Below are 23,435 nucleotides of genomic sequence, written 5' to 3'. Positions count from 1 at the left end.
AAAGAAAAAAGGAAAAAGGCAAATTTAACCAACATAATTTTAAATGTGAATGGCAATCCAATAAAACATATGAGAGAAATGGAAAGGGTAAGGAAACAAAATGTCTGTATACAACCCTCACCTCTAATATTATCTAAAAAATAAAGAGAAAAAATAATTCACAAACTGAGTTGTAAATAAGGTAAAAGTTCAATCCAAGTCAGATAGCACATAACTTTCCACGTATCTATTATACTCCAATCACAGTTTATAGCCCTCTTGCCATTCCGTCCCTGGCTCCATCCAAAAGAGAGGCTGCCAAATACAAATAGTCTATGTCTCCTTTAATGTGGACAGAGACCACTTAAACTAATTTCAATCATCACAACATCCAAATATGAACTCATTTCATGCATTAAACTACCATATTACCTAGTCCAAGGAAACTCTGAAAATAATCCATTTTCCATTTGCACATGGCTGCAAATATTGCCTTACTGACAGAAGACACACTGCCAGAAGGGAAATATACAGTTCTGGTTGCCAATACAGGAAATTCTGTGCTAATCCAAAGCTGTCACTGTGTCTTTGTACATCAGGGTATGTGAAGGCCAAAGCCTAATTAAAGTAGTGCCTCTCACCAATGTTTCCTGGATTCACTAATGATTCCTAAAATTGGATACATGCTCAGGTTGGAAATCATAAATCACAAACAACTCTTCGGTGCCTACCTGGCAGATAAGACGGAAGTCGTTGGATTAAACCATGAAAAGCACCATATTCATGCCTTGCACACTTTTCCTGGGAAAGTAGACTTTAGAGTCATTTACAGGTTCTCTAATAGCGATAATATTTGGGCAAAAAAAAAAAACAACAAAAAACCTTTGTATGGAAAAATTTCAAAAGCATTTGTAATGAGAACAGCATGGTTAGAGTGAAAAGAGGCTCCTGAGTTTGGATCCTAGCTTTGCCATTTCCTTACTCCGTCATAGGGAGATCAATGGTCTAGGGCCAACCTTCTCATTTTAAAGAGGAGGAAACTGAGGCATAAGGACTTTGTGCAAGACATTTGACCTCACTGGGTCTCAGTCCCTCATCTTAAAAGAAAAAGGACAGGAATAGAACACCTGGGTTCCCTTCCAGTGCAAGAACCAATGAAAAGTGGATCAAACCATTTCCAAATGTCAACCCTGTTAGTAAATGGAGATGGATGAAAACATTTAAATATGATAATACCTTTTTTTAAAAAACTTTCCTTTTCTGTCTTAGAATCAATACTGTGTATGGCAGAAGAGCAGTAAGGACTAGACAATGGGGGTGGGGGGCGAAGTGACTAGGTAGAGTCTGAGGCCAGATTTGAACCCTGGACTTCTCATCTCTAGTCCTGGCTCTCAAACCACTGAGCCACCTTGCTGCCCCATGAATACTTCTTTAATAGTGCTGCAGAAGAAAATACACTCAATAAATCTCTTCTCATTAATGTCACTGAAATATGATGATGATGATGAATAGTAGTACTATCTCTGAGATAATATTGTCAATGTTTATATAGTATTTACAATTTTAAACATGGTTTTGGGATCATAGGATCATAGCCCAGAAAGGAAACTTTGGGAACATTCACCACTTGTGTCAAATGCAAATAGATGTTCATATATAGATGTACAAAACCACAGATTAACATCATCTAGGTTGTAGTTTTTGTTTTTTTGTTTGTTAAACATTTCCCAACTATATCTCAATCTGGTTCACCACACTAATGAGTTTTGTTTGAGATCTCTGGTCTACACAAGAACAATATTAATAAGAATGGAGTTGAAAGTACTGCTATCTCCATTTTACAGATGAGAAAACTGATGTGAGATGTTAAGGGTTTTGCTAAAGGTCACACAGAAAATCTGTGGTAGACCAGGATTTAATTCTAGGTCTTCTAATTCCAAAACCAGTCCTCTCTCCTTTATGCTAAAGCTGACTCGGAGCTCTTTATGTGATGAAAGGTGGTTGGAGGTTTCTTTCCAAGCTTCCTTTCTTTTTATTTAAAGAGAAGCAGGTTTACTGTGTTTTATTTAGGGTCCAATTTTCTTTTTCACCAGGAATTTCTTCCCTTTGATTTGGGCTGCATGCTGACTATCCCATTCTGCATAACACTAACAATACCCAGGGATGTTTCCTTCAATCTGAACGCTACATCCTGGGGCATGCTGTTATAGTTCCATTAAAACTGGGTCACTATGGAAGATCATTTTTCAAAACGTCACACAAATCATCTGATGAAATCCACTTATTGTGTTCTCTGAGCCCAGCACAGTTCCTTGTTATCAAAGCAATACAATTAACTGGGAGAACAATTCATTATTTTAGACTGGCGGTCTAAAGGAATTTCATTTACCATGTCACGATGATGCACAGACGCTGCAGGCTAGCTGAATTTACATCAAAATACACCAGTAGATTCGATAAAATTGCTGGGGCTTAAATATTTATTATAAGCTTTACTTGTTTTGCAGTTTTAGTTCTTAAAAATCAGTTTCTGAGACATTGAGATTATTTAAACAGGAGAGGTGTGATGAAGAATGTGTCATCCGCTCTTCCATGTCCAGTTGACTTTTTCCATTGTCACCTGATATTTCCTTTGTAACACCCTTTAGCCTCAAACTTATTTGCAAACAGGGGATATTTTTTCCAGCTGCTTTGGAACATCAGGGACCTGGTGGCAAAGAGCTCTAGAGCAAGCAATTCTCCTAATGACTGTTAGTCTTCAGGCCAGAAAATGGACCCAGTTTACACAATCATGAACCTAAACACAACATCAAAGTTTTTTGTTTTAAGAGATATCACTGTTCTTAAGCTCAAATGAGGCTCTTATAGTACTCATGCCAAAATAAATTAATTTTTCCTCTCTGATTCTAAGGGGAAAAAAAAAGATGCTAAACTTTTTTTTTTCTTTTAAAGTTTATAAACAGAATAGCTGTTCTCCCAAAAGATGTTTAACGAGAAGAGAAAACATGAATGGTTAATAGGTAAATCTGTAAATAGGAACTACATTTATAAAAGCAGTGAATTCACTGTGAGATAACTGTAGGAACAATCATGAGAACTTGAAGTAGTTATCTTTAGTAAAACTATAGTTTTCACTAATGAAAATAAAATGGTAATAGTAGATTCTTGTAGCAACAATGCAATCATAATTTTAGTGATGTGTGGTTTTTTGACAATTATGTAGAACAATTAATAAGTACAGTAATAAAATATGGTGCATCAAATAAGATTGCCTTGGAAGAAAACATTCCCAATTTATACACAAACAGGGCACTTCAATTTTACATTTCAACAAAAGCCTGTGAAAAGTCATTCATTTTGAAATGCTTTCCTCCCAAGTCTGTGTAATGCAGGCGGCACTATATATTTTAATTTTTTCCAGGAAAACAGCTTCATTAGGCGTGAAAGGTTAATTGCAGGTTTAAGTGGAGTTCAGGGAACAGAGCATGGGTCTGTAGTGAATAGCACAGACTGCTACAGGAAGGCTGAATGAGGAGTGCTATAAACTGTTTGCCCTGCTGAAATGTTTTACTATCTCATTTACTATCTGTCTTCTTTTACTGCTTGTATTTGTAGGTTCTTCTAAACCTTTAATAGCTATAGTTTTATTTCACTGTAATCAGATTTAAATGGAAATACCATGCTGGGATGTTTAAATGTTTTTCCTCTGATTGTATATAGCTACATATTATGGAAACAGAGCCTTGGCCATCTTTCACATGATTAAGAAAGTAACTTTTTGAAAACTTTGGCGGTACCCACACTGGACTCATATGTATGCATAGTTTTCTTAGTTAATAATGGTCAGATTTCTCACTTGATATAATGCGCAGATATGGCTACCTTGTTAGAAAATACTTAATCTGATCTTAATCGTTATGAATGAAGACCAGCCTGCCATCCTTAGGCAAAATTCCAAATGTTTGACTATTTGTCAAAACTGGAACACTTGTAATACTGAAGACTCTAAGATAACTAGAATCACAGGATTTAGCTGAAGAAAGCTTTAGAAATCATCTAGTCCAGCAGTCCCTTCAATATGGTCTGGGGATCTGTAGGGTATCCAAGACCCTTTCAAAGGTAAAAACTGTTTTCAAAATAATATCAAGAAATTTTAACTTAAAACACAGTAAATATCAATAGGTCTCTTTGAGATCCTCAGTAATTTTTAAGAAGGCAAAGATGTCCTGAGTTAAAAAAATATGTTGAGAACCTCTGAAGTAGTCCAGCTCTCTTATTTTAGAGATAAAGACATTAGGCCTTTCCCAAAGTCACATAGATAGTACAGATATGATCCAAAGGTTGTGATCTGTTTCTAGTATCTTGACAGATTACAAAATCTTTTTTTTTTCATTTAACATATATGGATAGAACTATTTTTAAAAAATGACAATTGTTTTAGTTACAAATGGCTTTTCATCTTTCCATATGCCATAATAAATATATTTTGCATGTACATACAATTTTAATTATAAAATTGTAAAAATTTCTGTACAAGTTATTTAAAATATCTTATCATATTAATCCAAGATACTCTTAACTCAATATATTCTCGACATGTTGCCCAATCCCACTGAAGTTTATATGAGCTGCAGGAAGTATTTGAGAATGTAAAGAGTAAAAGATGGAAATTATAGTCCCTAATTGTTATTCAATACAAATCATCACAGTAATTAATTAGTATTGCTTCTTTCTAATCTAGTAGGTACCATTTGGAATTGCACATTGGCATGTGTTACCACTAGATTCATTTGATGTATAGTCTTCCTTTTTTTTTTTAAGTTGCCAAATGTCTACCTAGTAGAAACCTTGTTCATAAAAGTTCTAGCCTGCAATTCTTTCATCAGGCTTAACAAGGATTTGAACTATAGTGTGGAAAGCTACCAAATTACTTTTCCTCAAACTCGCTAAAGAAATATTACTTAGCCTTTTTCTTCCTGAAGCTACCTCCCTAAAAAAGGTTTTGATTTGAAATCAGTCCTAATTGGTATTCTAATCACCCTAAGGTTAAGTACTTAACATTGCCTGAAGAAAGTGAGTTATGCTTTCCTCAGGCATATTTTAACTTTATTTTAGTGACAGTATTGTATTTTCCATTTGATTCCGACATTGCCATATTTAACCTACTATCTAAATTGCATTGGTTGATTTAAAACTGAACAACCATATTGTGGAACAAATATTGATCATGCTGTAAATATTCCTGTAGATATTCCAAGACTCAAGTTATCAATGTAGTTTTTGAAGAAGAAATCCTATCCTTGACTTAGTTTTCTTAGTAAACATTAAGTACTGGATTTTAGGTTTAGAGGACATATAGGGTTCAAGTTTTAGCTCTACCATTTATAAGCCGTAAGACAAAGGGCAAGATAGTTTGTCTTTCTGATGGTCATTTTCCATATTTGTAAAATAGAATAATGTTGGTAGTACCCACCCCAGAAGGCTATTTTAAAGTAGCTATTGTACTATAATAATAAACATAAATAATAGGTAATATTATTGATAATATTAAATAATAAATAAATAGATGAACAAACAAATAAATGAATGAATAAACAAATAAATAAATGATGAAGTGTTAGGTATGATGAAGATGATGATGATGATGACTAAAGGCCATTTAAGCGAGTAGCTATAGCATAACACTTGGGGGCCAACAAGACTTTGGATTCTGTTTAATCCTTTTATTTTTTAAATCCTTAACTTCCATCTCAGAATCAATACTAGGACTAGGTCATGGCTGGGCTAAGTGACCTGTCCAGGGTCCTATAACTAGAAAGTGTTAAAGGCTGCTGATAGTGAGCCTGGAGCCCAGATCCCAGATTTCTTTGGTTTCAAGCTCAGCAGCTTCCCTACCTTCCCTCATCGCCTCTAAGGGCAAAAAGAGTGCTTATTTGAAGACTCCTGAGTGACAGAACTTGATTGTGTGTGTGTGTGTGTGTGTGTGTGTGTGTGTGTGTGTGTGTTTAAATGTTGCTGCTGATGGTATTCTGACTCATAGGCGGGTAGGAGTAGTTAAATGCAAAATGTTGCTGGCAGTTGCCTCGTGTGCATGTGTGATTTAACAGGAAAGCTGTTCTGTGACTTCTGCTCGTATCTGCAGACTTTTTTTTTGCTATTTCCTGCTTTGCCTCCTGCTTTCTGGACAGCGAGATGCAGTGAGTGGGTCACAGAGAGCGCCGGCCACCGGTCCCTGCTGTGGTCAGCCGCGTCCGCCTCTGGCCAGGACTTCCAGGTTCCTTGGTTTTAGTGAGGCGTCTCCTCCATAGAACGCACTCTGACTCTTTTGGGGGGGGGGGGGGAGGGAGGTTCTTCTGCCTTTATCGTACTTCCAGCAGGGTCTTGGACAGTCCTCAGGTTTCCGACTCTGTCCATATAAGCTCTCCTCAGCGATTCTGTAGCAAGCAGGGTTTGTGCAAGAAGCCTGGTTACACGTTTTACTGGGAACCTTCTTTTACTATGGAATATGAAATTTGACGGCTCTCTAATGCGGATGGAAGTCCTGAAGGAATCTAATAGCGTGCCAGGAGCAGGTTCAACTGACATTCATGGAGAAATCTGAATGGACCTGGAGAAGGAAGGAGTTGAGATGCCTGATCAGCCTCGCACTTTGCCTGCCGTCTCCTTCAAGATCCGAGAACCCTTTCCTGATTTAGCTTTCTGCTTTCTTTGACTACCAACGAATGATGGGCTCCCGTGTGGCTCAGGTGGCAGGATCTGATGAGAGGCTGCAGATTGGCCAATGAAAGGATCGGCTCCTGTGGAAAGGGAGCCTCCCTCGCCTTTTCCTAGAGGGATGCTACTTCTTCAGATCAGGAAGGACAGCCGGCTGGGGCGGTGATGCTCATGGCGGAGTGAGGAATGAGGGCGCCAAGTTCCTGTCCAAACTAACTATGGTAGATAGTCAGCTGTGAGAAAAGCAGCCTGAAGAAGGTAAACCAATTTCCCAGAAATGCCTCGGGCGCTCTCAGATGATAACGAAACACAAGGGAGGATCTGGTTCAATATCCTGGTCATCATTGTCTCTCAATTAAACAGTTTTTAATATCGGTGGCAACATGTAAATTATTGATGACTCTCTGAAGCAGCTGTTTCCCGTGCTCATAATCACAGGCCTGGCAGGACAACTTTTCTCTTTTCCCTTTGGAGGTACTTTTAGTATTTGTGAAACAGGCCTGATTTAGAGGCCCTGGAGACCCCCGGCTCATGGATTTAGAATAGCACAACAACAGCTCTGGCAGTAGGAACCCATACTTCTCCTCTGGGCCTGACTCAGATCCTGAAGAAATGGCTGCACGAGGGAATAAAACAATTTTTCTTTCATGCCCTAACCCCTCTTTAGGAACTTGTGTAAAATTAGTGGCAATTCAGATGCTATTTTGTGGTTTAGACACCAGCCCACAAGGGATTGGAAGAAGATTGCAAGCTCTCTCTGCATAAGCAAGTGGGCTGCTTTGGGTACTAATGATGTACAATTCATTGCTTATTCAGCCACTGGCAGATATTAAATATAAAGAATAGAGATAAAGAAGTCACTTCTTACATCTCAGGCTTGCCATTTTGTATATTATGAAACAAACCATCCACTATTAAAAGAATCCTGACATTTTCTGAGCTGATTTGGGGGTGGGCGGTGGTCCTCATGATTCTGTTATATAGCAATGGCAACAGAAAAAAAAAAAAAAACAATTCAAACAGGAGGAAAACATCACAGTCGTGTAAACTCTATATCCTATTTTTTTTTAATGAACCTCAATGGTAAAGAGAAAAAAATCCTAACTTTTGCATGCAACTCTCAAATCTACAACAACGAGAGGAGAAATATTGGTATGATCACCTGTTCCTGCCTTTCCATCCCACTGTAGATCCACTAGAAGCAACAGGATTGAGTGTGCACCATAAAAGTGTTGTATGTGCATTAATATCTACATTTTTATTAGAGACTGCATACTCCTTTACCAAAAGAATGGGAAGCTAGCTCATTACTGTAGGTAACTGAATAGCCAGAGGCGGTTTGATAGAAGCAGATGTGTCTGCAACCAAATTGATCCTTGATAAAGCTCCTTTGTCTCTAGAGATGAATATAACCATGCAGTCAGTGCATTTAAAAAAAACAACAAAAACACCTCAAAAAAACAAAAACCTGAACCATTGCTCTGATGCTCTGTGCCAGTGTGGTATGGTGAAAAGAGAACTGGATTTAGAGACAAAGAAGCTGGGTTCAGATCCCAATTCTACTACTTATCATCCCTGTGACTTTTGGCCTCAATTTTTTTATTCCTTATCAGTTAAACAAATGAATTAGACTGGCTGCTTTCTAAGGCCCCTCCTGGATCTAAGTCTCTGGAATAAATATGTGCAAATTCTCTCTAGTCATTCAAAATGGAGACATTTTGGAAGTGGTTTGTTTAAGAAATTCCCTTTAAGTGGACTTAGGTTGGATGGGACAAAAAGAAAAAAATCTTCATTTTATGAAAAATCTTTAGAGCAAGTGTCACAAAAGTTAACCTCTTCTAAGGGGGAAAAAGTTTCATTTCTGCCCCATTTTGCTTTTGGGAGCTGTCAATGTGACCCTCTCAGCTGCTGTAAATTGTTCCACATTATTGAGAGTTAGAGATAGTGGAAATCTTTCAAACTCCCCATGTGGGTAAAGCACAAAGGGAATAGACTTCACAGTGATCTGGAACTTTCTGATGTTGTATCCAGGGGGATAAACACTGTCCTGCATTCTCTCCACTACATCTCTGGTGACATAAAGGGAATACTTGTACACTGATCATTGAGCCCCGGATGACAGTTTCCAGCCTAACTACTTTGCCAAGTGTGGAGTTTTTGTTAAAGGTGACACCTTCCTAGCCTTAGTTCTTCATTCTGTTGGCATAAAAATGGAATAACAAAGAATGGGGACAAGGAGTCTTTGTTATCATATATCACAGCAGGTCACCTTGGAAATAGGGTCCTCTCGTCATTTCCCACCACCCCTGAGTGAAGATGGGCTTCTGCCCTATTTATTAGGTGCTTTCATTTTGGATATTGTCCACCTACTTTCAGTAAGTGCCCTAACTGGCAGGAAGATTGAAAAACTTGCTTTCAGGTCAATAAAGGAAATCTCTTATGATCAGTGGTTGATTACAACAGGGTCCTCTGAGCAGCAGGCTCTGGGCTGCGTTCTGCAGAGGGCTTTCAAATTAGTCTTGCTTTGAGGCCTGGGCAGGGAGCCAACAGACAACCCAGCTGCTGGCTACATTCAGTCCAACGTTCGATGAGTTCCAGTCCCATCCTCTGATGAAAGTTTTCTTCTTTAATGTAAATAAAAGAAAGAAACTTAGATTTTGATGCAGAGCTTCAAAGAAGTAAAAAAAATAAAAGGTATAGTAAAAGAATAATACTATCTTAAGTTATTTTATAGTTTGTGCTATCTTAGTTTTGTTCTCTTTTGATACACCCTTTCACCAATTGAGATGGTCAAGCAAAACCTTTCTGTGACTCTCACCTAGGAAAGAATTTGTATTCTGTCATGTATAAAGCAATAAAACCATAGATTTGCTAGATCATAAGAGAAATGTTTTTTTTACCATGACTTGATTAGTCTGAAAACATAATTTTTTTTCTTAATGAGCAGCATAATGAAAGAAACAGGGCATATATTGAGGCAATCTTTTTTGGAAAAAAAGAGGACATCTTTCCTGTTTTGCCAGATTAATAAAAAGTGGGGTCCATATCTCTGTGTGAGCTTTGTTTTTCATCTTTGGTTGGGTTCCTATTTCACTTTCTACAGTTGGAATTAGTTCCAACTCAGAAAAAGAGGATGGAGAAGAAAAATCATGCATGCATCTAGAGAGGATGAGCCACTGTTGTTGCTACTTGGGAAACAATAGTGCCAAGGGGTTACCCATCATTCCTAGCTAAATGCTTCTGAGAGAAAAGAAAAGCACAATGCAAAATGAAATTCAATAATGACTGCAGATGTTTGTGCTTACAGTTAGACGTCTATCAGCATTACTTTTTAATGCCTGTTTTAGCACCATTTCAAAAAGGAGACTTGTAAACACAGATGGGTGAACCACTTTATGTAAAGTAAGGTTGAATCTACACATAGCGCTGTCTGATTGAGCATCTTGAACTAAACTGACTGAATTATTGTTGCTTTTATTTTAACCAAATTAACTGGTTGTGTGAATCACTAACTTGTTCTGTTGCCATGTTGGCAAAGTTTAAAAAGGGCAAATTTCCCAAGACTTAGTTCTGAAATCTAAAGTACAACTGTATCACTCTACAAAACATTTCCAAGCTTAATTTGCAACATAGATTTTATGTGTTGGTGCAGTGACTCACTCCAGAAGCAGGTTTTGAGGAAGGAAAAGTCAAGAGATCTCTTGAATAATTCAGGGGGCGAGATGAGTCTCTTTCCTATTTTAAAGACCATGTTGGGAAAGGGACAATTTTGGAAGTGGGAAGTGATTTAATAATATAAGAAGTAGTCATTAAGGTTAGAAGGGGGTCAAGGTAATTCATAGTGCCACATGAAAAGATTCCAAAGGCCATAAACATTCTTTTAATATTCCCTTGAGAATGCCACAGTTAACATAGCATATGGACCTCTATTCACTTTACAGATTTGATTTTTTAGGGCTTATAACCACAAAAGCAATAACATCATCACCCTCACCAGTAACAATAGTCATAATAATTACATTTATTTTAGTAAATCATTAATTAATTAATGATTACATTTATTCTCAGATAATCAAAGAGAGTGTGATCTCATTGATGGGGAATGAAGGTCACAACCTATTCATTACTATTAGCTTATCCATTCTATGCAAGTCTTATCCATGTCCTAACCTAAGTATGACACAGGGTTCCATTCACTATACTTCTTGCTTCCTTTGGACATTTTAAGGATACCGGAAGAGCAGACATGGTGTCCAGTGGGTATTCTTTGCTCTCATCCTATGTCCTCTCATCCTATGTCTAGAATATCTCTCTATTATACACATAAAATAACATGTGTCTTCCTTATCTCATTTGAAGTTTGAATTACCAACCCTTTTGAGGTTCAATTGTTCAACTTAGCAAACATTTTATTGACTTCTATATGTAGGACACTTATATTCCTTCACTGGCAATAACTATATATTTATCATTTTTGATGTTCTTAAACTTAAAATGCAAGAATGACTGATAATAGAGATTTTTCCCTACATAAAAACCACTCAAACAACTTCCCATCTTCAACAAATTGATGTAGGTTTCATTCTAGTTTTACTCAAAATTAGCTTTGAGATGAAAGTTCACATTAATTAATACATAATGTAGACTAATCATTGCTGACATTTTGAAAGAAGATGTCCAGGAAGCCAAGATAAGACCTGAAAAGTAGCTGCTGGAATCTTGCACATGTTCATCATTGAAAATCTGTAGTGCCTCCTCAAAGAGCTCCTAGAATTTGTTCAGTAATGACCAATTAGAGGTGCTACTGAACTCTTCTTTTTCTTAAAATAATTTGAAACTGAAATTGACAGAATAAAGAGCTAAGGGAAGGCTCTGACTGCTTCATACTTGAAAAATGTTTCTTTATTTTTCTATTCATAAGCAAATCAACATGAATGGGTGGGTATGTTTGAATTAGAATTTTGTTGATTTGTAAATTTTTGTAAAACTTTTAAGAAGATATTGATAAAAGAGGGCATTTTATTTTATACCATGCTTTTTCAATTTAAGAGATAAACTCTAGAGTTATTCATGTATTAGAACTTTAATCAGGCCAGCAGCACTTGAATTAGGTTAAGGGGTACAAATATTAGTACAGAAAAAAATATAAAAAGATACATTTTCCATCAGGAATAAATTCCTAAAGTCCTTTGGGGATTTTAGGAAAGAAATAAAAGGCATCAAATTTAGTAGCACAAAACAAATTGGTTTTCATTTTTTTAAAAAATGCATGTGTCATTTACAAATATATAGAAGTTATCCATTTAGCTACATCAAATGACCTACATGAAATTATGAAGAGTGAAACAAGTGGAATCAAAAGAACATTACATATGGCAAAAGAAATATTATTTGAAGAAAAACTCGCATGTGTCCACCTCCAGAGAAAAAAATAATAAATAGAAATAAATAAATGATGCCTTCTCTAGCACAGGGAGGGAAGGGACAGAAGGAAATATCTGGAAATTTTAATGCAACAAATAAAAAATTTAATTAAATAATTAAAAGAGATAAAATCTATAGCTTGGCATGATGTTTAAGACCATTGAATTTGCAGTCAAAAGATCTTAAGTTCCACCCCTGGCCTGGACCTGACATATAGGATCATGAGATCACAAGATTTGAGAACTTAGAAGAGACCTTAGAGATTAGATAGTCTTACCCCTCTTTTTTACAGATAAGAAAACTGAAATGCACAGAAGTTACATTGACAATAGGTAGCAGAGGTGAGATTCAAATCCAGTCCTTCTTAACTCCAAATTCAGGGCTCTTTTTTATAGTGCTTATTTACTTAGTATCTTTAAGGTTGTATGACTGGGGAAATCACCCAGTCTAACTGAGCCTCAGTTTCCCCCTTTGTAAAGTGGAGATACAATTATTTGCACTACCTTCCTAGAACTACTATGAGGAATGTATATTGAAAACCTAAAAGTGCTCTATAAATGTAAACTATTAATAATTTGCCCTCTTGCATGAAGAAAGACTAAATCAAAATACAGAAAGGGTACAAACCTCAGGAGAAGAAAACAATTTTCTTTGTTTCATGAATAGGATAAACTATACACATAGTTGCATATATATGAGAGTGGATAGGTCAAACTAGAAAACAGAGGTAATTTTCATATATTTATAGCATTTGTGCTCCATACAGCCCAGAGTAGAATACATGAAAGATATGTCTTTCAAAATATGGGAGAATAAAAATCATTATATCTATATTTGAACAGTCAGAACAATAGAGAGATAAAAGTCTTAAAATGTTCCCTAATATCACATGAATTTTTCCTAGTACTAACACAGGATCACTCAGCTAGAAAGTTTCATTAGAATAGGGTTCATGAATCTAAAAAAAAAATCTTTTAAACTTCAAGAGCCTCTCTCTTCACTATTAATATGAAAGGAAGTGAAATGTTTCCTTTCTATTTTGGCCTATGTTGGTTTGGTCAATGAATACAAAGAAAGCTTGTGTCATGCTCAACTCAGAACATAATTTCAGAAAACTGATTCTATTCTTCTCAAATGCTTAAAAGCAGGCATTTATCAAGGAACTTTTCAGACCATCATACAAGGCAATTAATATAGACTTCACTATTGAAAATTACATTTTAATGACTTTCTGAGCAAGTAACATGAATTTCATGTAAAGGATAAGCTTATGAAGTATAAGCTTTCTTTTCCAACCAGTCATTAAAATTTGGGTTTGAAGGTGGCTTAACTCATTAACATCAAATCAGTTAGCCCTGTGTTATGAAAAGGATCACTAAACCCATAATATTTTGCAAAACTTTAATTTGTAATCATGAAAAAACATGATAAATTAATTTGCTAGTTGGCAAAAAATTTGGCAAGATGCATTAATCATGTAGACATCAAACTTGGTTTCCTTTAACCTTTTCTGCAAAATGAAATATAGATAGGAGACTGCTTAATAGTATTAATATTCCTTAAGATAAATTATATGTGATGCTGATGATCATGGAATCCTAGAAGGGAAAGGAACCACAGATGTGACCAAAGAACTAACAACAAAAGTCATGATAAAGTATTTACCTTTCTCCCCCTTATTCTCTACCTCTGCTCTCCCACACCAGTAGAACTCACAACTTGTCAGGGCATCCAAAACTCTCTAAACATAGGTTGTTGACCAGCATTACATTTCTTTTCTAGGGTTGGAAACATGGATCAATGTTTGGAACTATGTGCCTATTAAGCCACCTGTTTTATGTTTGCACTGAAGGATACCTACTAGGATATGCTATTTCTTTTGTTACTGAATGTAAGAAAGTTTAGTTTTAAGGCAAGGGGTGATGTTAAAAAAATATGACAAAAGTAGAAAAATTAGTGTTTTTTAAAAAATAACATAACATAAAAAGATGGACCAGCTATAAAACACTTTCAACACAAATAAAATCAAATTTAAACAATTGGGTAGGCCAGGCTAATATAATAAAAATGATAATTCTTCCTAAATTAACTTACTTATTCAGTGCCTTACCAATCAAACTACCCAAAAATTATCTCATAGAGCTAGAAAAGTTGCAACAAAATTCATCTGGAAGAACAAAAAGACGTAGACTAAAAAAGAGAGCTAATGAAAATATATGAAGGAAGGTCACTTAGTCATACTGGATCTTGAACTATATTATAAAGCAGGTACCTTCAAAAAAATCTAGTACTTTCTAAGAAATAGAGTGGGAGACTAATGAAGTAGACCACATGCAATGGTAAATGGCTATAGTAACCTAGTATTTAACAAACATGAAGACCAAGCTTTTGAAAGAGAACTTTCTGATGAAAACTGCTAGGAAAACTAGAAAACAGTATGGCAGAAATTAGACATAGATCAACACCTCATACCATCTATGAACATAAAATCAAAATGAATACATGATTTAGAAATAAAGGGTGATACCATAAAGAAATGTGGGGGCGCATAATCGTTTACCTGTCAGACATATGGATAAGGGAAAGATTTAGGTCAAAACAAGACAGCGAACATTATGATATATAAAACAGCTAACTATGACTACATTAAATTAAAAAGTTTCTGCACAAACAAAATCAATGCAACCAAGATGAAAAGGCAACAATGAATTGGGGGGGTAAATCATTAAAGCAATTCTCTTTGCCAAAGGCTTCATTTCTCAAATAGAGCACTGAGTTAAATTTATGACAATACAAATCATTTCTGAATTGACAGATGAACAAAGGATATGAGCAGGAAATTCTCAGATCAAGAAATTCGAACTATTTATTAATCATATAAAGAAATTCTCAAAATCACAATTGATTAATGAAATGCAAATGACAACAACTCTGAAGCACTACCTACAACCCATCAGACAGTTAACATGACAAAAAAAGGAAAATTATAAATGTTGATGGAGATGTGGAAAAATTTGGACATGAATTAATATACTACTGATGGAATTATGAATTGATATAACCATTCTGGAGAAGAATCTGGAACCATGCTTGAAGGACCACAAAACTGTGTGTACCCTTTGACCAAGCAATACCACTGCTAGGTCTATATCCCAAAAAAAGATTAAAAATAGAGGAAAGGAATCTTTATGTACAGAAAATATTAATAGCAGCTTTTTGTAATGGTAAGGAACTGGAAACTGAAGGGATGTCCATCAATTGGAGAATGGCTGAAGAGTTGTGGTATATGCTAGTAATGGAATACTACTATGCCATAAGAAATAACAAATAAGATGATTATAAAAAACCCTGGAAAAACTTATATGAAGTGATGCAAAATGAAGTGAACCAGGAGAATGTTGTACACAGTAATAATAATAATGTAGGATGATATACCGTGAATGACTTAACTATTATCAACAAAGCAAGGATTAAGGAAAACTCCAAGAAACTCATGACAAAAAAAAAACAACAATAAGATATCCACCACCAAATAAAGAATAGATGGAGTACAAATGCAAATTGAAACATGTATTTCCTCTATGAATTTTTCTCTCCTGAAAACAATGTGTATCTTCTTTCACAACATGATGAACATGGAAATACTTGTTGTATGATAATGTGTGTACAACCTAAATCATATTGCTTGCCTTCTTAGGGAGGAGTGAGGGCAGGAGGGAGAGGGATAACATGGATTGTAAAACATCAGAAGATGAAAATTGAAAAATTGTGTTGGCATGTAATCTGGAAAATAATAAACATTTATTATTAAAAAATCCATGGATATTCCTCTTCTCTTGACATTGAGATAAGCCAACTGTCACAATTCCACATGGTATACTGGTGATAAACAATCATACAAAGAATCACCAAAAGAACTTGAAAGCTAAGGGAAATATACAAAGATATTTTCTTTTTTTTTTTCTTTTTTTAAATTTAGAATATTTTTCCATGGTTGCATGATTCATGATTCTGACAAACCTCCTTCCCTCCTCCCTCCTAGAACTGACAAGCAATTCCCCTGGGTTATATGTGTATCATTGTTCAAAAATCTATTTCCATGTTATTCATATTTGCAGTAGAGTGATCTTTTAACAAAAACCCTAATCATATCCCTATCGAACTATGTGATCGATCATATGTTTTTCTTCTGTGTTTCTATTCCCACAGTTCTTTCTCTGGATATGGATAGCATTCTTTCTCATAAATTCCTCTGGATTGTCCTGGGTCATTGCATTGCTGCTAGTAGAAAAGTCTATTAATTTGATTGTGCCATGATGTCTCTGTGTACAATGTTCTCTCCTGGTTCTGCTTCTTTCTCTCTGCATCAATTCCTGGAGGTCTTTCCAGTTCACACGGAATTCCTCCAGTTTATTATTCCTTTCAGCACAATACTATTCCATCACCATCAGATACCACAATTTGTTCAGCCATTCCCCAATCGAGGGACACCCCCTCATTTTCCAATTTTTTGCCACCACAAAGAGCGTGGCTATAGATATTTTTGCACATGTCTTTTTCCTTATTATCTCTTTGGGGTACAAACACAGCAGTGGTATGGCTGGGTCAAAGGGTAGGCATTCTTTTAAAACACTTTGCACATAGTTCCAAATTGCCTTCCTGAAAGGTTGGACCAATTCACAACTCCATCAGCAGAGCAAAGGTATTTTCTAAGTAAGAAGTTGTTGGAGAATGAAAACTATAGAAGCAGAGTCAATCTCATAAAATCAATTCTGTTCTGAAATTGAATAATGTGGGAGAAAGAATTTTTTGGCTATTTGATTTTTGCACAATAGTAGGAATTTAACAAATATTTGTTTATCAAGTTATATTAGTAGCTCACTGTCCTAAATTTAATTCAAATCTCTGTTTTATAAAGACAAGTAGAAAAAATGTGCTGAAATAGACCACAGCTTTCTTATCCTTACCCATCTTTTAAATGTAACTATCCCTTTGGGGTTATTAAATCTTTGACATGAAAAGATGTTGTTAGCAGTTAAACCTGTTGATAAAAGTGTTAGTTTTTGGATGCTAATGAGTTAATTTAAATGTCAGTTCATTCACAAGAACCATTTAAATTCTTGAGCAATAATTATTGACAAGAAGATACTGTAAATGAGAACTCACACATTGCTTGCCACAAAAAAAGGAAAAGAAAAGACAGAGAGGAACAATGTTATAATAACTTTTGCAGTTGATGTACTTTGTTGGGCTCATGGAGGTGATCCTTCCATGTCACCAAAGCTATAACAAAGTATTGGATGGGGGCAAGAGGAAAATTAAAGAAGGAATAAGGACTTCTCAGAGGGACCTCGGACAATAATAATTGATAATAGAAAGAAGGGAGAACTATTCAATTTGTGTTTTAGTTACTATTTTATCTTCTAAGGAGAATGATCTTTAAACTGGAAAGAATAGATTAAAATGCTTATAGGGAATTGAAGTGAAATTAAAAAAAAAGATGAGTGCATTGAGGTACTCTCAAAAAATGCAAATGACCAAGATCAGGCAAGAGTGGGGGTGGGGGGATTTGAGAAACAGAGCATAAGCTTGGAAAAGAGACAAGACATAGGAAGATTTCAATTATTTTAGATTGCGCTTTCTCCGGCTCTCACCCTCTCTCTCTCTCTCTCTCTCTCTCTCTCTCTCTCTCTCTCTCTCTCTCTCTCTCTCTCTCTGTCTGTCTCTCTCTCTCTCTCTCTCTTTCTTGCTGTCTTCTGTCTCTTTGTCTTTCTCTTTGTTTCTATTTCTGTCTCTGCTTCTTGTCTCTCTTTCATTAGCTCTCTGCCAGAAGCAGAACAGCTAAAAACTTTTTGACTTGCCATAGTAATAGTTTCATCCTTCAGGAAGAAACAATAACAGGACATTCTATTATGAATTTGAAATGATTAGAATTCTGGATAGAAGTGACCACTCCATCTTCAAGCCTATGATAAAACTGAAGACACTTGGACATAATCTGACATACAGTATAGATTTTGGGAAAACAAATTTTAAAAATTTGAGGGAAAAGATAAAACAAAATGCTTAAAGGGAAGTTCATCAAAACAGGATGGTAGATATTCAATAATAAAATTCAGAAGGCACAAATGGAAACAATTTGAATGAGTAGGAAAATTAGAATTCATTTCAAGAGAACTATATGGATGCACAGAGGACTAGCCAACTAATTTAGATTAAAAAAAGAGGAAATGTACAGAATATGAAGCTAGGCCAGGTAACAATATAAATCTAAAAGTATGGCATGATCCTATAAACATAGTGCTAGGAATATGTCTTAGAATAGGCTGAGTCTGGTAAGGAAAACCAATGAAACAAAAATCTTTCTTCTTTTAGCAATACTGCTAGATGAGATATAGCATGGGGCAATCGAGGGAGTCAGTCTTACAGTCAGGAAGACCTGGGCTCAAGTGCCTCCTCTGATACATACAGGTTATGTGATCTGGGGTTAACTTCTTAATCTCTCAGTATTTTTGCAAGAAACTCATCTGGGAATTCTATAAACCAATGATATCACACATCTAGCTCATATCCATATACTGAGAGAAGAATAAGGATCAAGTATCAAAAAAGGAATGGGACCTCTGAGGAAGGTGCCTGGGATGATGCTTACTGTAAGTGAACAGAGGTAGAGATGTTAAATTCTAAATTAATTTCTGTTTTCTCTGCAAAGGAAAATGTCCTCTGCACTGGAAATTAAAGAACAAAATCAGCTTCCAAGGAGTTGATGCCAAAGATAAGTAAAGAGATCATAAGAGAGGATCTAGTTGCCCTTAATGAATTCAGGTCATTTGGTTCAGATGATGAATATCCTCAGGTCCTGAAAGGACTAGCAAATGTGATTGCTGAGCCATAATCAGAGATATGTAAAAGATTATGGGAAATGGGAAAAAGGCAAATATCCAGATTTTCAAAAGAATAAAAAGGGAAGAGAACATTCTGCTAACTACAGGCTAATGAGCTGGACTTCACTTTCTATAAAAATCCTAGACTGGATCATTAAAGTGATATTGCCTAACACATTGGCATAGAAAGAATGATTTCAACAAGAACTAAACTAACAGATAGTGTGGGTCTAGCTTACCTGGATTTTAGCAAAGCTTTTTTAACTTTAAAAAGAATTTATTATTATTTAACCATTTAACTATGCCACTCATATTAGCAGCTTTTTTCTAATACGAAGGGCTAGGATACATTTAAATTTATTTTTCTTTTTATTATTTTATTCTGAATTTAACAGATACTAAATAAAATGAGTGATTCTTTGTATCAAATAGATCAGAAAAAGAATATTATGTAGGAAACTATGCATTTCTATTATGTACAACTTAACTTTTCTTTAAAAAAATATATAATGAAGTCAATATGTAATTTTCAAAGCTGTCCTACTTATCTGTGGTTCTTTCTGGTGTCTTTTGTTCTTCTCTGTATATTTAAAATGCTTTAATGATTTAATCTTTTTAGAAAGTTCCTTTGTGACTACATTATCAGTAGACCTCATCTCCCTCTTACCTCTCTATCAAAATATAAAAAGGGGTCAAGCCAAACAAATTTCCACATTGTTTCTATTTAAAAAAAAGGCTTGCATTAGTCTATTAATCACCTTTTTATCATTAGCTAAATAAACACTTATTCCTTTAAATATATTATCCCCTATTACATGTAAAAACAATTTTTAGTATTGTTTTAAAAAAGTTTTTATTTCAAATTCTCTTCCTTTTTCTGACCCTCCCTTCTTTACTCCTTTCTTGCCCTCCTCCCTCCTTGGGACAGTAATCTAATGTAGATTTTATATGTGTAATCATGTAAAACATTTTTTTCATATTAGTCATTTTGTGGAAGATGTCTCAAAAAGAAGAAGAAATAAAACAAAATATATTATGGTTCAGTTTGCATTCAGACTCCCTCATTTCTTTCTTGGAGGGCAGATGGTATTTTTCATCACGAGTCTCTGAGTTTGTCTTGGATCATTGCATTGCTGAGAATAATTAGCTCATTCACAGTTGTTCACTAAGACATATTGCTGTTACTGTGTACAATGTTTTTCTCACTTCACTTTGTATCAGTTCCTATAAATCTTTCCAGATTTTTCTGAAATCATCTGAAATAATCGCATATATTTTTATAGCATAATAATATTCCATTAGTATTGTGATAATTAGATTGTCTACACTGCCCATGTTTAGATTTAATCACCAAAGGTGAGAGCACCTCCAAATTCTGGGAGGTCCTTAACCCACGTGTGCTAGAGTGAATGACAAATCAGAATTGACTGACTGCCCCTTAGGCAGTACTATGAGAATCATCTATTGTGATTGGACATGCAAAGTAGGAGGGAGGCACAGGAAATGATGTATAAGTGACCCCTTTAAAAAGAGGGAGTTGAGTGAATGAGAGGGTCTTCTGTTGAAGAGGACAGCTGGTGAAGGAGGTCTTCTAGTTTTCCTGATTCGTGGAGGAGTGCTAGCTGGAACGCTGAGACCTTGGTGAGACTGCTTTAAATATCTTCTTTGAATTCCTTGGAGGTGGTAAATTTAAAGACTGAATCTTCCTGAACTTCTCTTAAGGAACTTCCTTAATAGTTTGTGAATGAAGCTTTGCTTCATTCACCTCAGAGCCTTTGGCCCTCTGACTCTCAGCTGAGGGTTAATTAGATCTACCTGGATTAAATAGAGGATCATAGTAAATTACCTACTGTGTCAGATTCTTATTTCCTTATTTCTTCTCTCTCTTCTTAATTGTAAATAAACTTCCATAAAGTCAATTTTGACTTGAGATTATTCTTAATTGAGCATTGATAATTGTTCAACCCTCTGGTGACCATCTTTTAATATACTGAACCCCAAAACCCCTTTTACCCCCTTACAGTAACATATATCACAACTTGTTTGGCCATTCCCCAATTGATGGACAATATTTAAATTTCCAATTCTTTTCTATCACAAAAAGTGCTGCAAAAAATATTTTTGTTCAAATAGGACCTTTTCCCTTTTTTTTTGGACCTCTGGCAAAAAGACGTTGTAATGGTACTGATGGGTCAATAGACATTTATTAAGGGCATGCTCTGTATTGGGCATTGTGTTAAGTATTGGAGATACAAAGAAAAGCAAAAGGCTTCATTTTGGTTCTTGCAATCAAAGTTGGTCATTGCACTGATTAGAGTTCTAAAGTTTTTCAAAGCTGTTCTTTACAGTATTATTGTATAAATTGTTCTCATAATTCCTCATCAAAACTTTTGATTAAGCCCTTTATTCTCTTCTTGTGGAGAAGATAGAGATATGGATTAAATGATAATACAATACAATTGGATGTATTTAGAATTAGTTGGATGGCTGTTAATGGTCTGGTGTCACCTTGGCAGGAGCTGTCTAGTGGAGTACTCCTGGGATCTTTGCTTGGCCCTGTACTGTTTAACATTGTTATGAATGACAAGGGAAAAGGCATAGAGAATTTGCTCATCAAATTTGTAGATGAAACAAAGCTGGGAGGGATAACTAGCATATTAAGTGATAGAGTCAGGATCTATTGGGCTGAATTTAAGTAGAAATTCATTAATGAAAAAAAATGACATTTTCCTCTATTGTTTCAGACTCAGAATGGACATTCCATTTTCCAATGCATTTCCTTATAATTTCAACCAGTTTCTTTGTGATAAACTTCACCTGTACAATATAATAACAATATAGATTGTAATTCTTTACCCTGACAAGCATGGAAGCTATGAACAGTATGGATTTTTGCATTCCTGAAGATTAGCCTAGCAGTTAGCCCACAGAAGACTATGATAGCTCATAAATGTTCATTATTTTCCTTTTTACACTTAAATTGAACTATATTTCTGCCTTGTACTGACAAGAATCCAGATAGTTTCACTGAGATCTTTATGAACTTCAAGTTTATATAATAAGATTTGTCTGCTGGATGAGAAATCCCAAGAAACCTCAAGTGCTTAATTCCTTTTAGGAGTTCCACATTTCTTTGAAGCCTTTTTGGTTTAGTTTTTCTTTTAAGTTAATTCACTCATCCTAGTCAAGGATGGATTAAAAGCTCCATTTGGATTGTCCTCTATATGAAATTCAATATGGATACATGTAAAGTTTTACATAGGGGTTCAAAATATTAACTCTAAGTACAAAATAGAGGAGACAGAGTTAGACAGTAGTTGTTTTCAAAAAATGATCTAGGGATTTTAGCAGATTACAGACTCAATATGATTCATCTGTATGATAAAGCAGCCAAAACAGATGATGCCATCATGGGATGTATTAAGAGGTGGGAGAGATTCTAGGAATGGGGAAGTGATAAACTTAATGCATATAAGCTTTACTCATGTTTCATTTGGAGCACTGTGTTCCATTCTGGCCTGGTTTAAGAAGGACCTGAAGAAATTGAAGAAAAGGAGGCTTTGGTGCTTGTGGAGGGACTTCATATGGAAGCAGTTTTAGACTTGTCCCCAAACTCCCTGACACAGGTCAGCAATGTCTCTAGAACTTCTAGTCTGAGAGAGTTCCTGAGATACCAAAAAAGTAAATGACTTGCTAATTTTCACATAGTATGCTTTAGAGGCAAGAGCTTAACCTTGCTTTCCAGGCCCCAATAAAAGTAAAAACTAGTATTAATATATATAATAATTTTAGTTTTGCAGAGGGCTAAAATACCCATTATTTCATTTGATCCTCCCAACCTCATGAAAGAGATGCTATTATTATGCTTATTTTACACATGGGAACCAGGGTGAAAGAAGTTAAATGATTTGCCTACGTAACAAAGCTATTAAATGTTTGAGGTGGAATTTGAACTCATGTCTTCCCCATTAACAATCCAGTACTAGTCTCTAGTTATCATGCTACATTGCTGTTTCTCTTGCTTGTAGAAGGCATTTAATAATGTTCACAGAGTTGAAGTTCAATTTGTGTAAGTAAACATTTCCTAAAAATTGGAGCTATGCAAAAGTAGGATGGGCTGTCCTTCACTGGAGGTCTTTAAGCATGTTTAAATAACCATTTGTGAGGACTAAGTAAAGGATATTCTTTATCATTTGTGGATTGGGCAAGATATTGGTTTATGTGTCCTGAAGCCTCCAGTCCCGAGATTTTATGACTTAAAGTTCCTTAAATTTAGAGCTTGATGGAACTTTAGAGGTCATCTGATCCAAATCTCTTATTTTACAGATGAAGAAACCGAGACCTGGGCAAATTAATTGTTCAAAAGGACACATGTGATAAATAACAAAGAAGAGATTTGACCCCAGGTTCTCTGACTATATAAAGCGAGTACTC

General features: G+C 35.5%; 1 protein-coding gene across 1 annotated transcript in view; it reads right to left on the bottom strand.

Moving 5' to 3' along the window:
* Positions 1-23,435, bottom strand: part of ATRNL1 (attractin like 1) — a 1,097,315-nt gene that overhangs the window by 6,265 nt on the left and 1,067,615 nt on the right. The window lies entirely within an intron of this gene.

This window comes from Gracilinanus agilis, chromosome 2, assembly GCF_016433145.1.
Source record: "Gracilinanus agilis isolate LMUSP501 chromosome 2, AgileGrace, whole genome shotgun sequence".
NCBI lineage: Eukaryota > Metazoa > Chordata > Mammalia > Didelphimorphia > Didelphidae > Gracilinanus > Gracilinanus agilis.
Note: the sequence above shows the minus strand (reverse complement) of the source record. Positions and strands in the feature narration are given on the sequence as shown.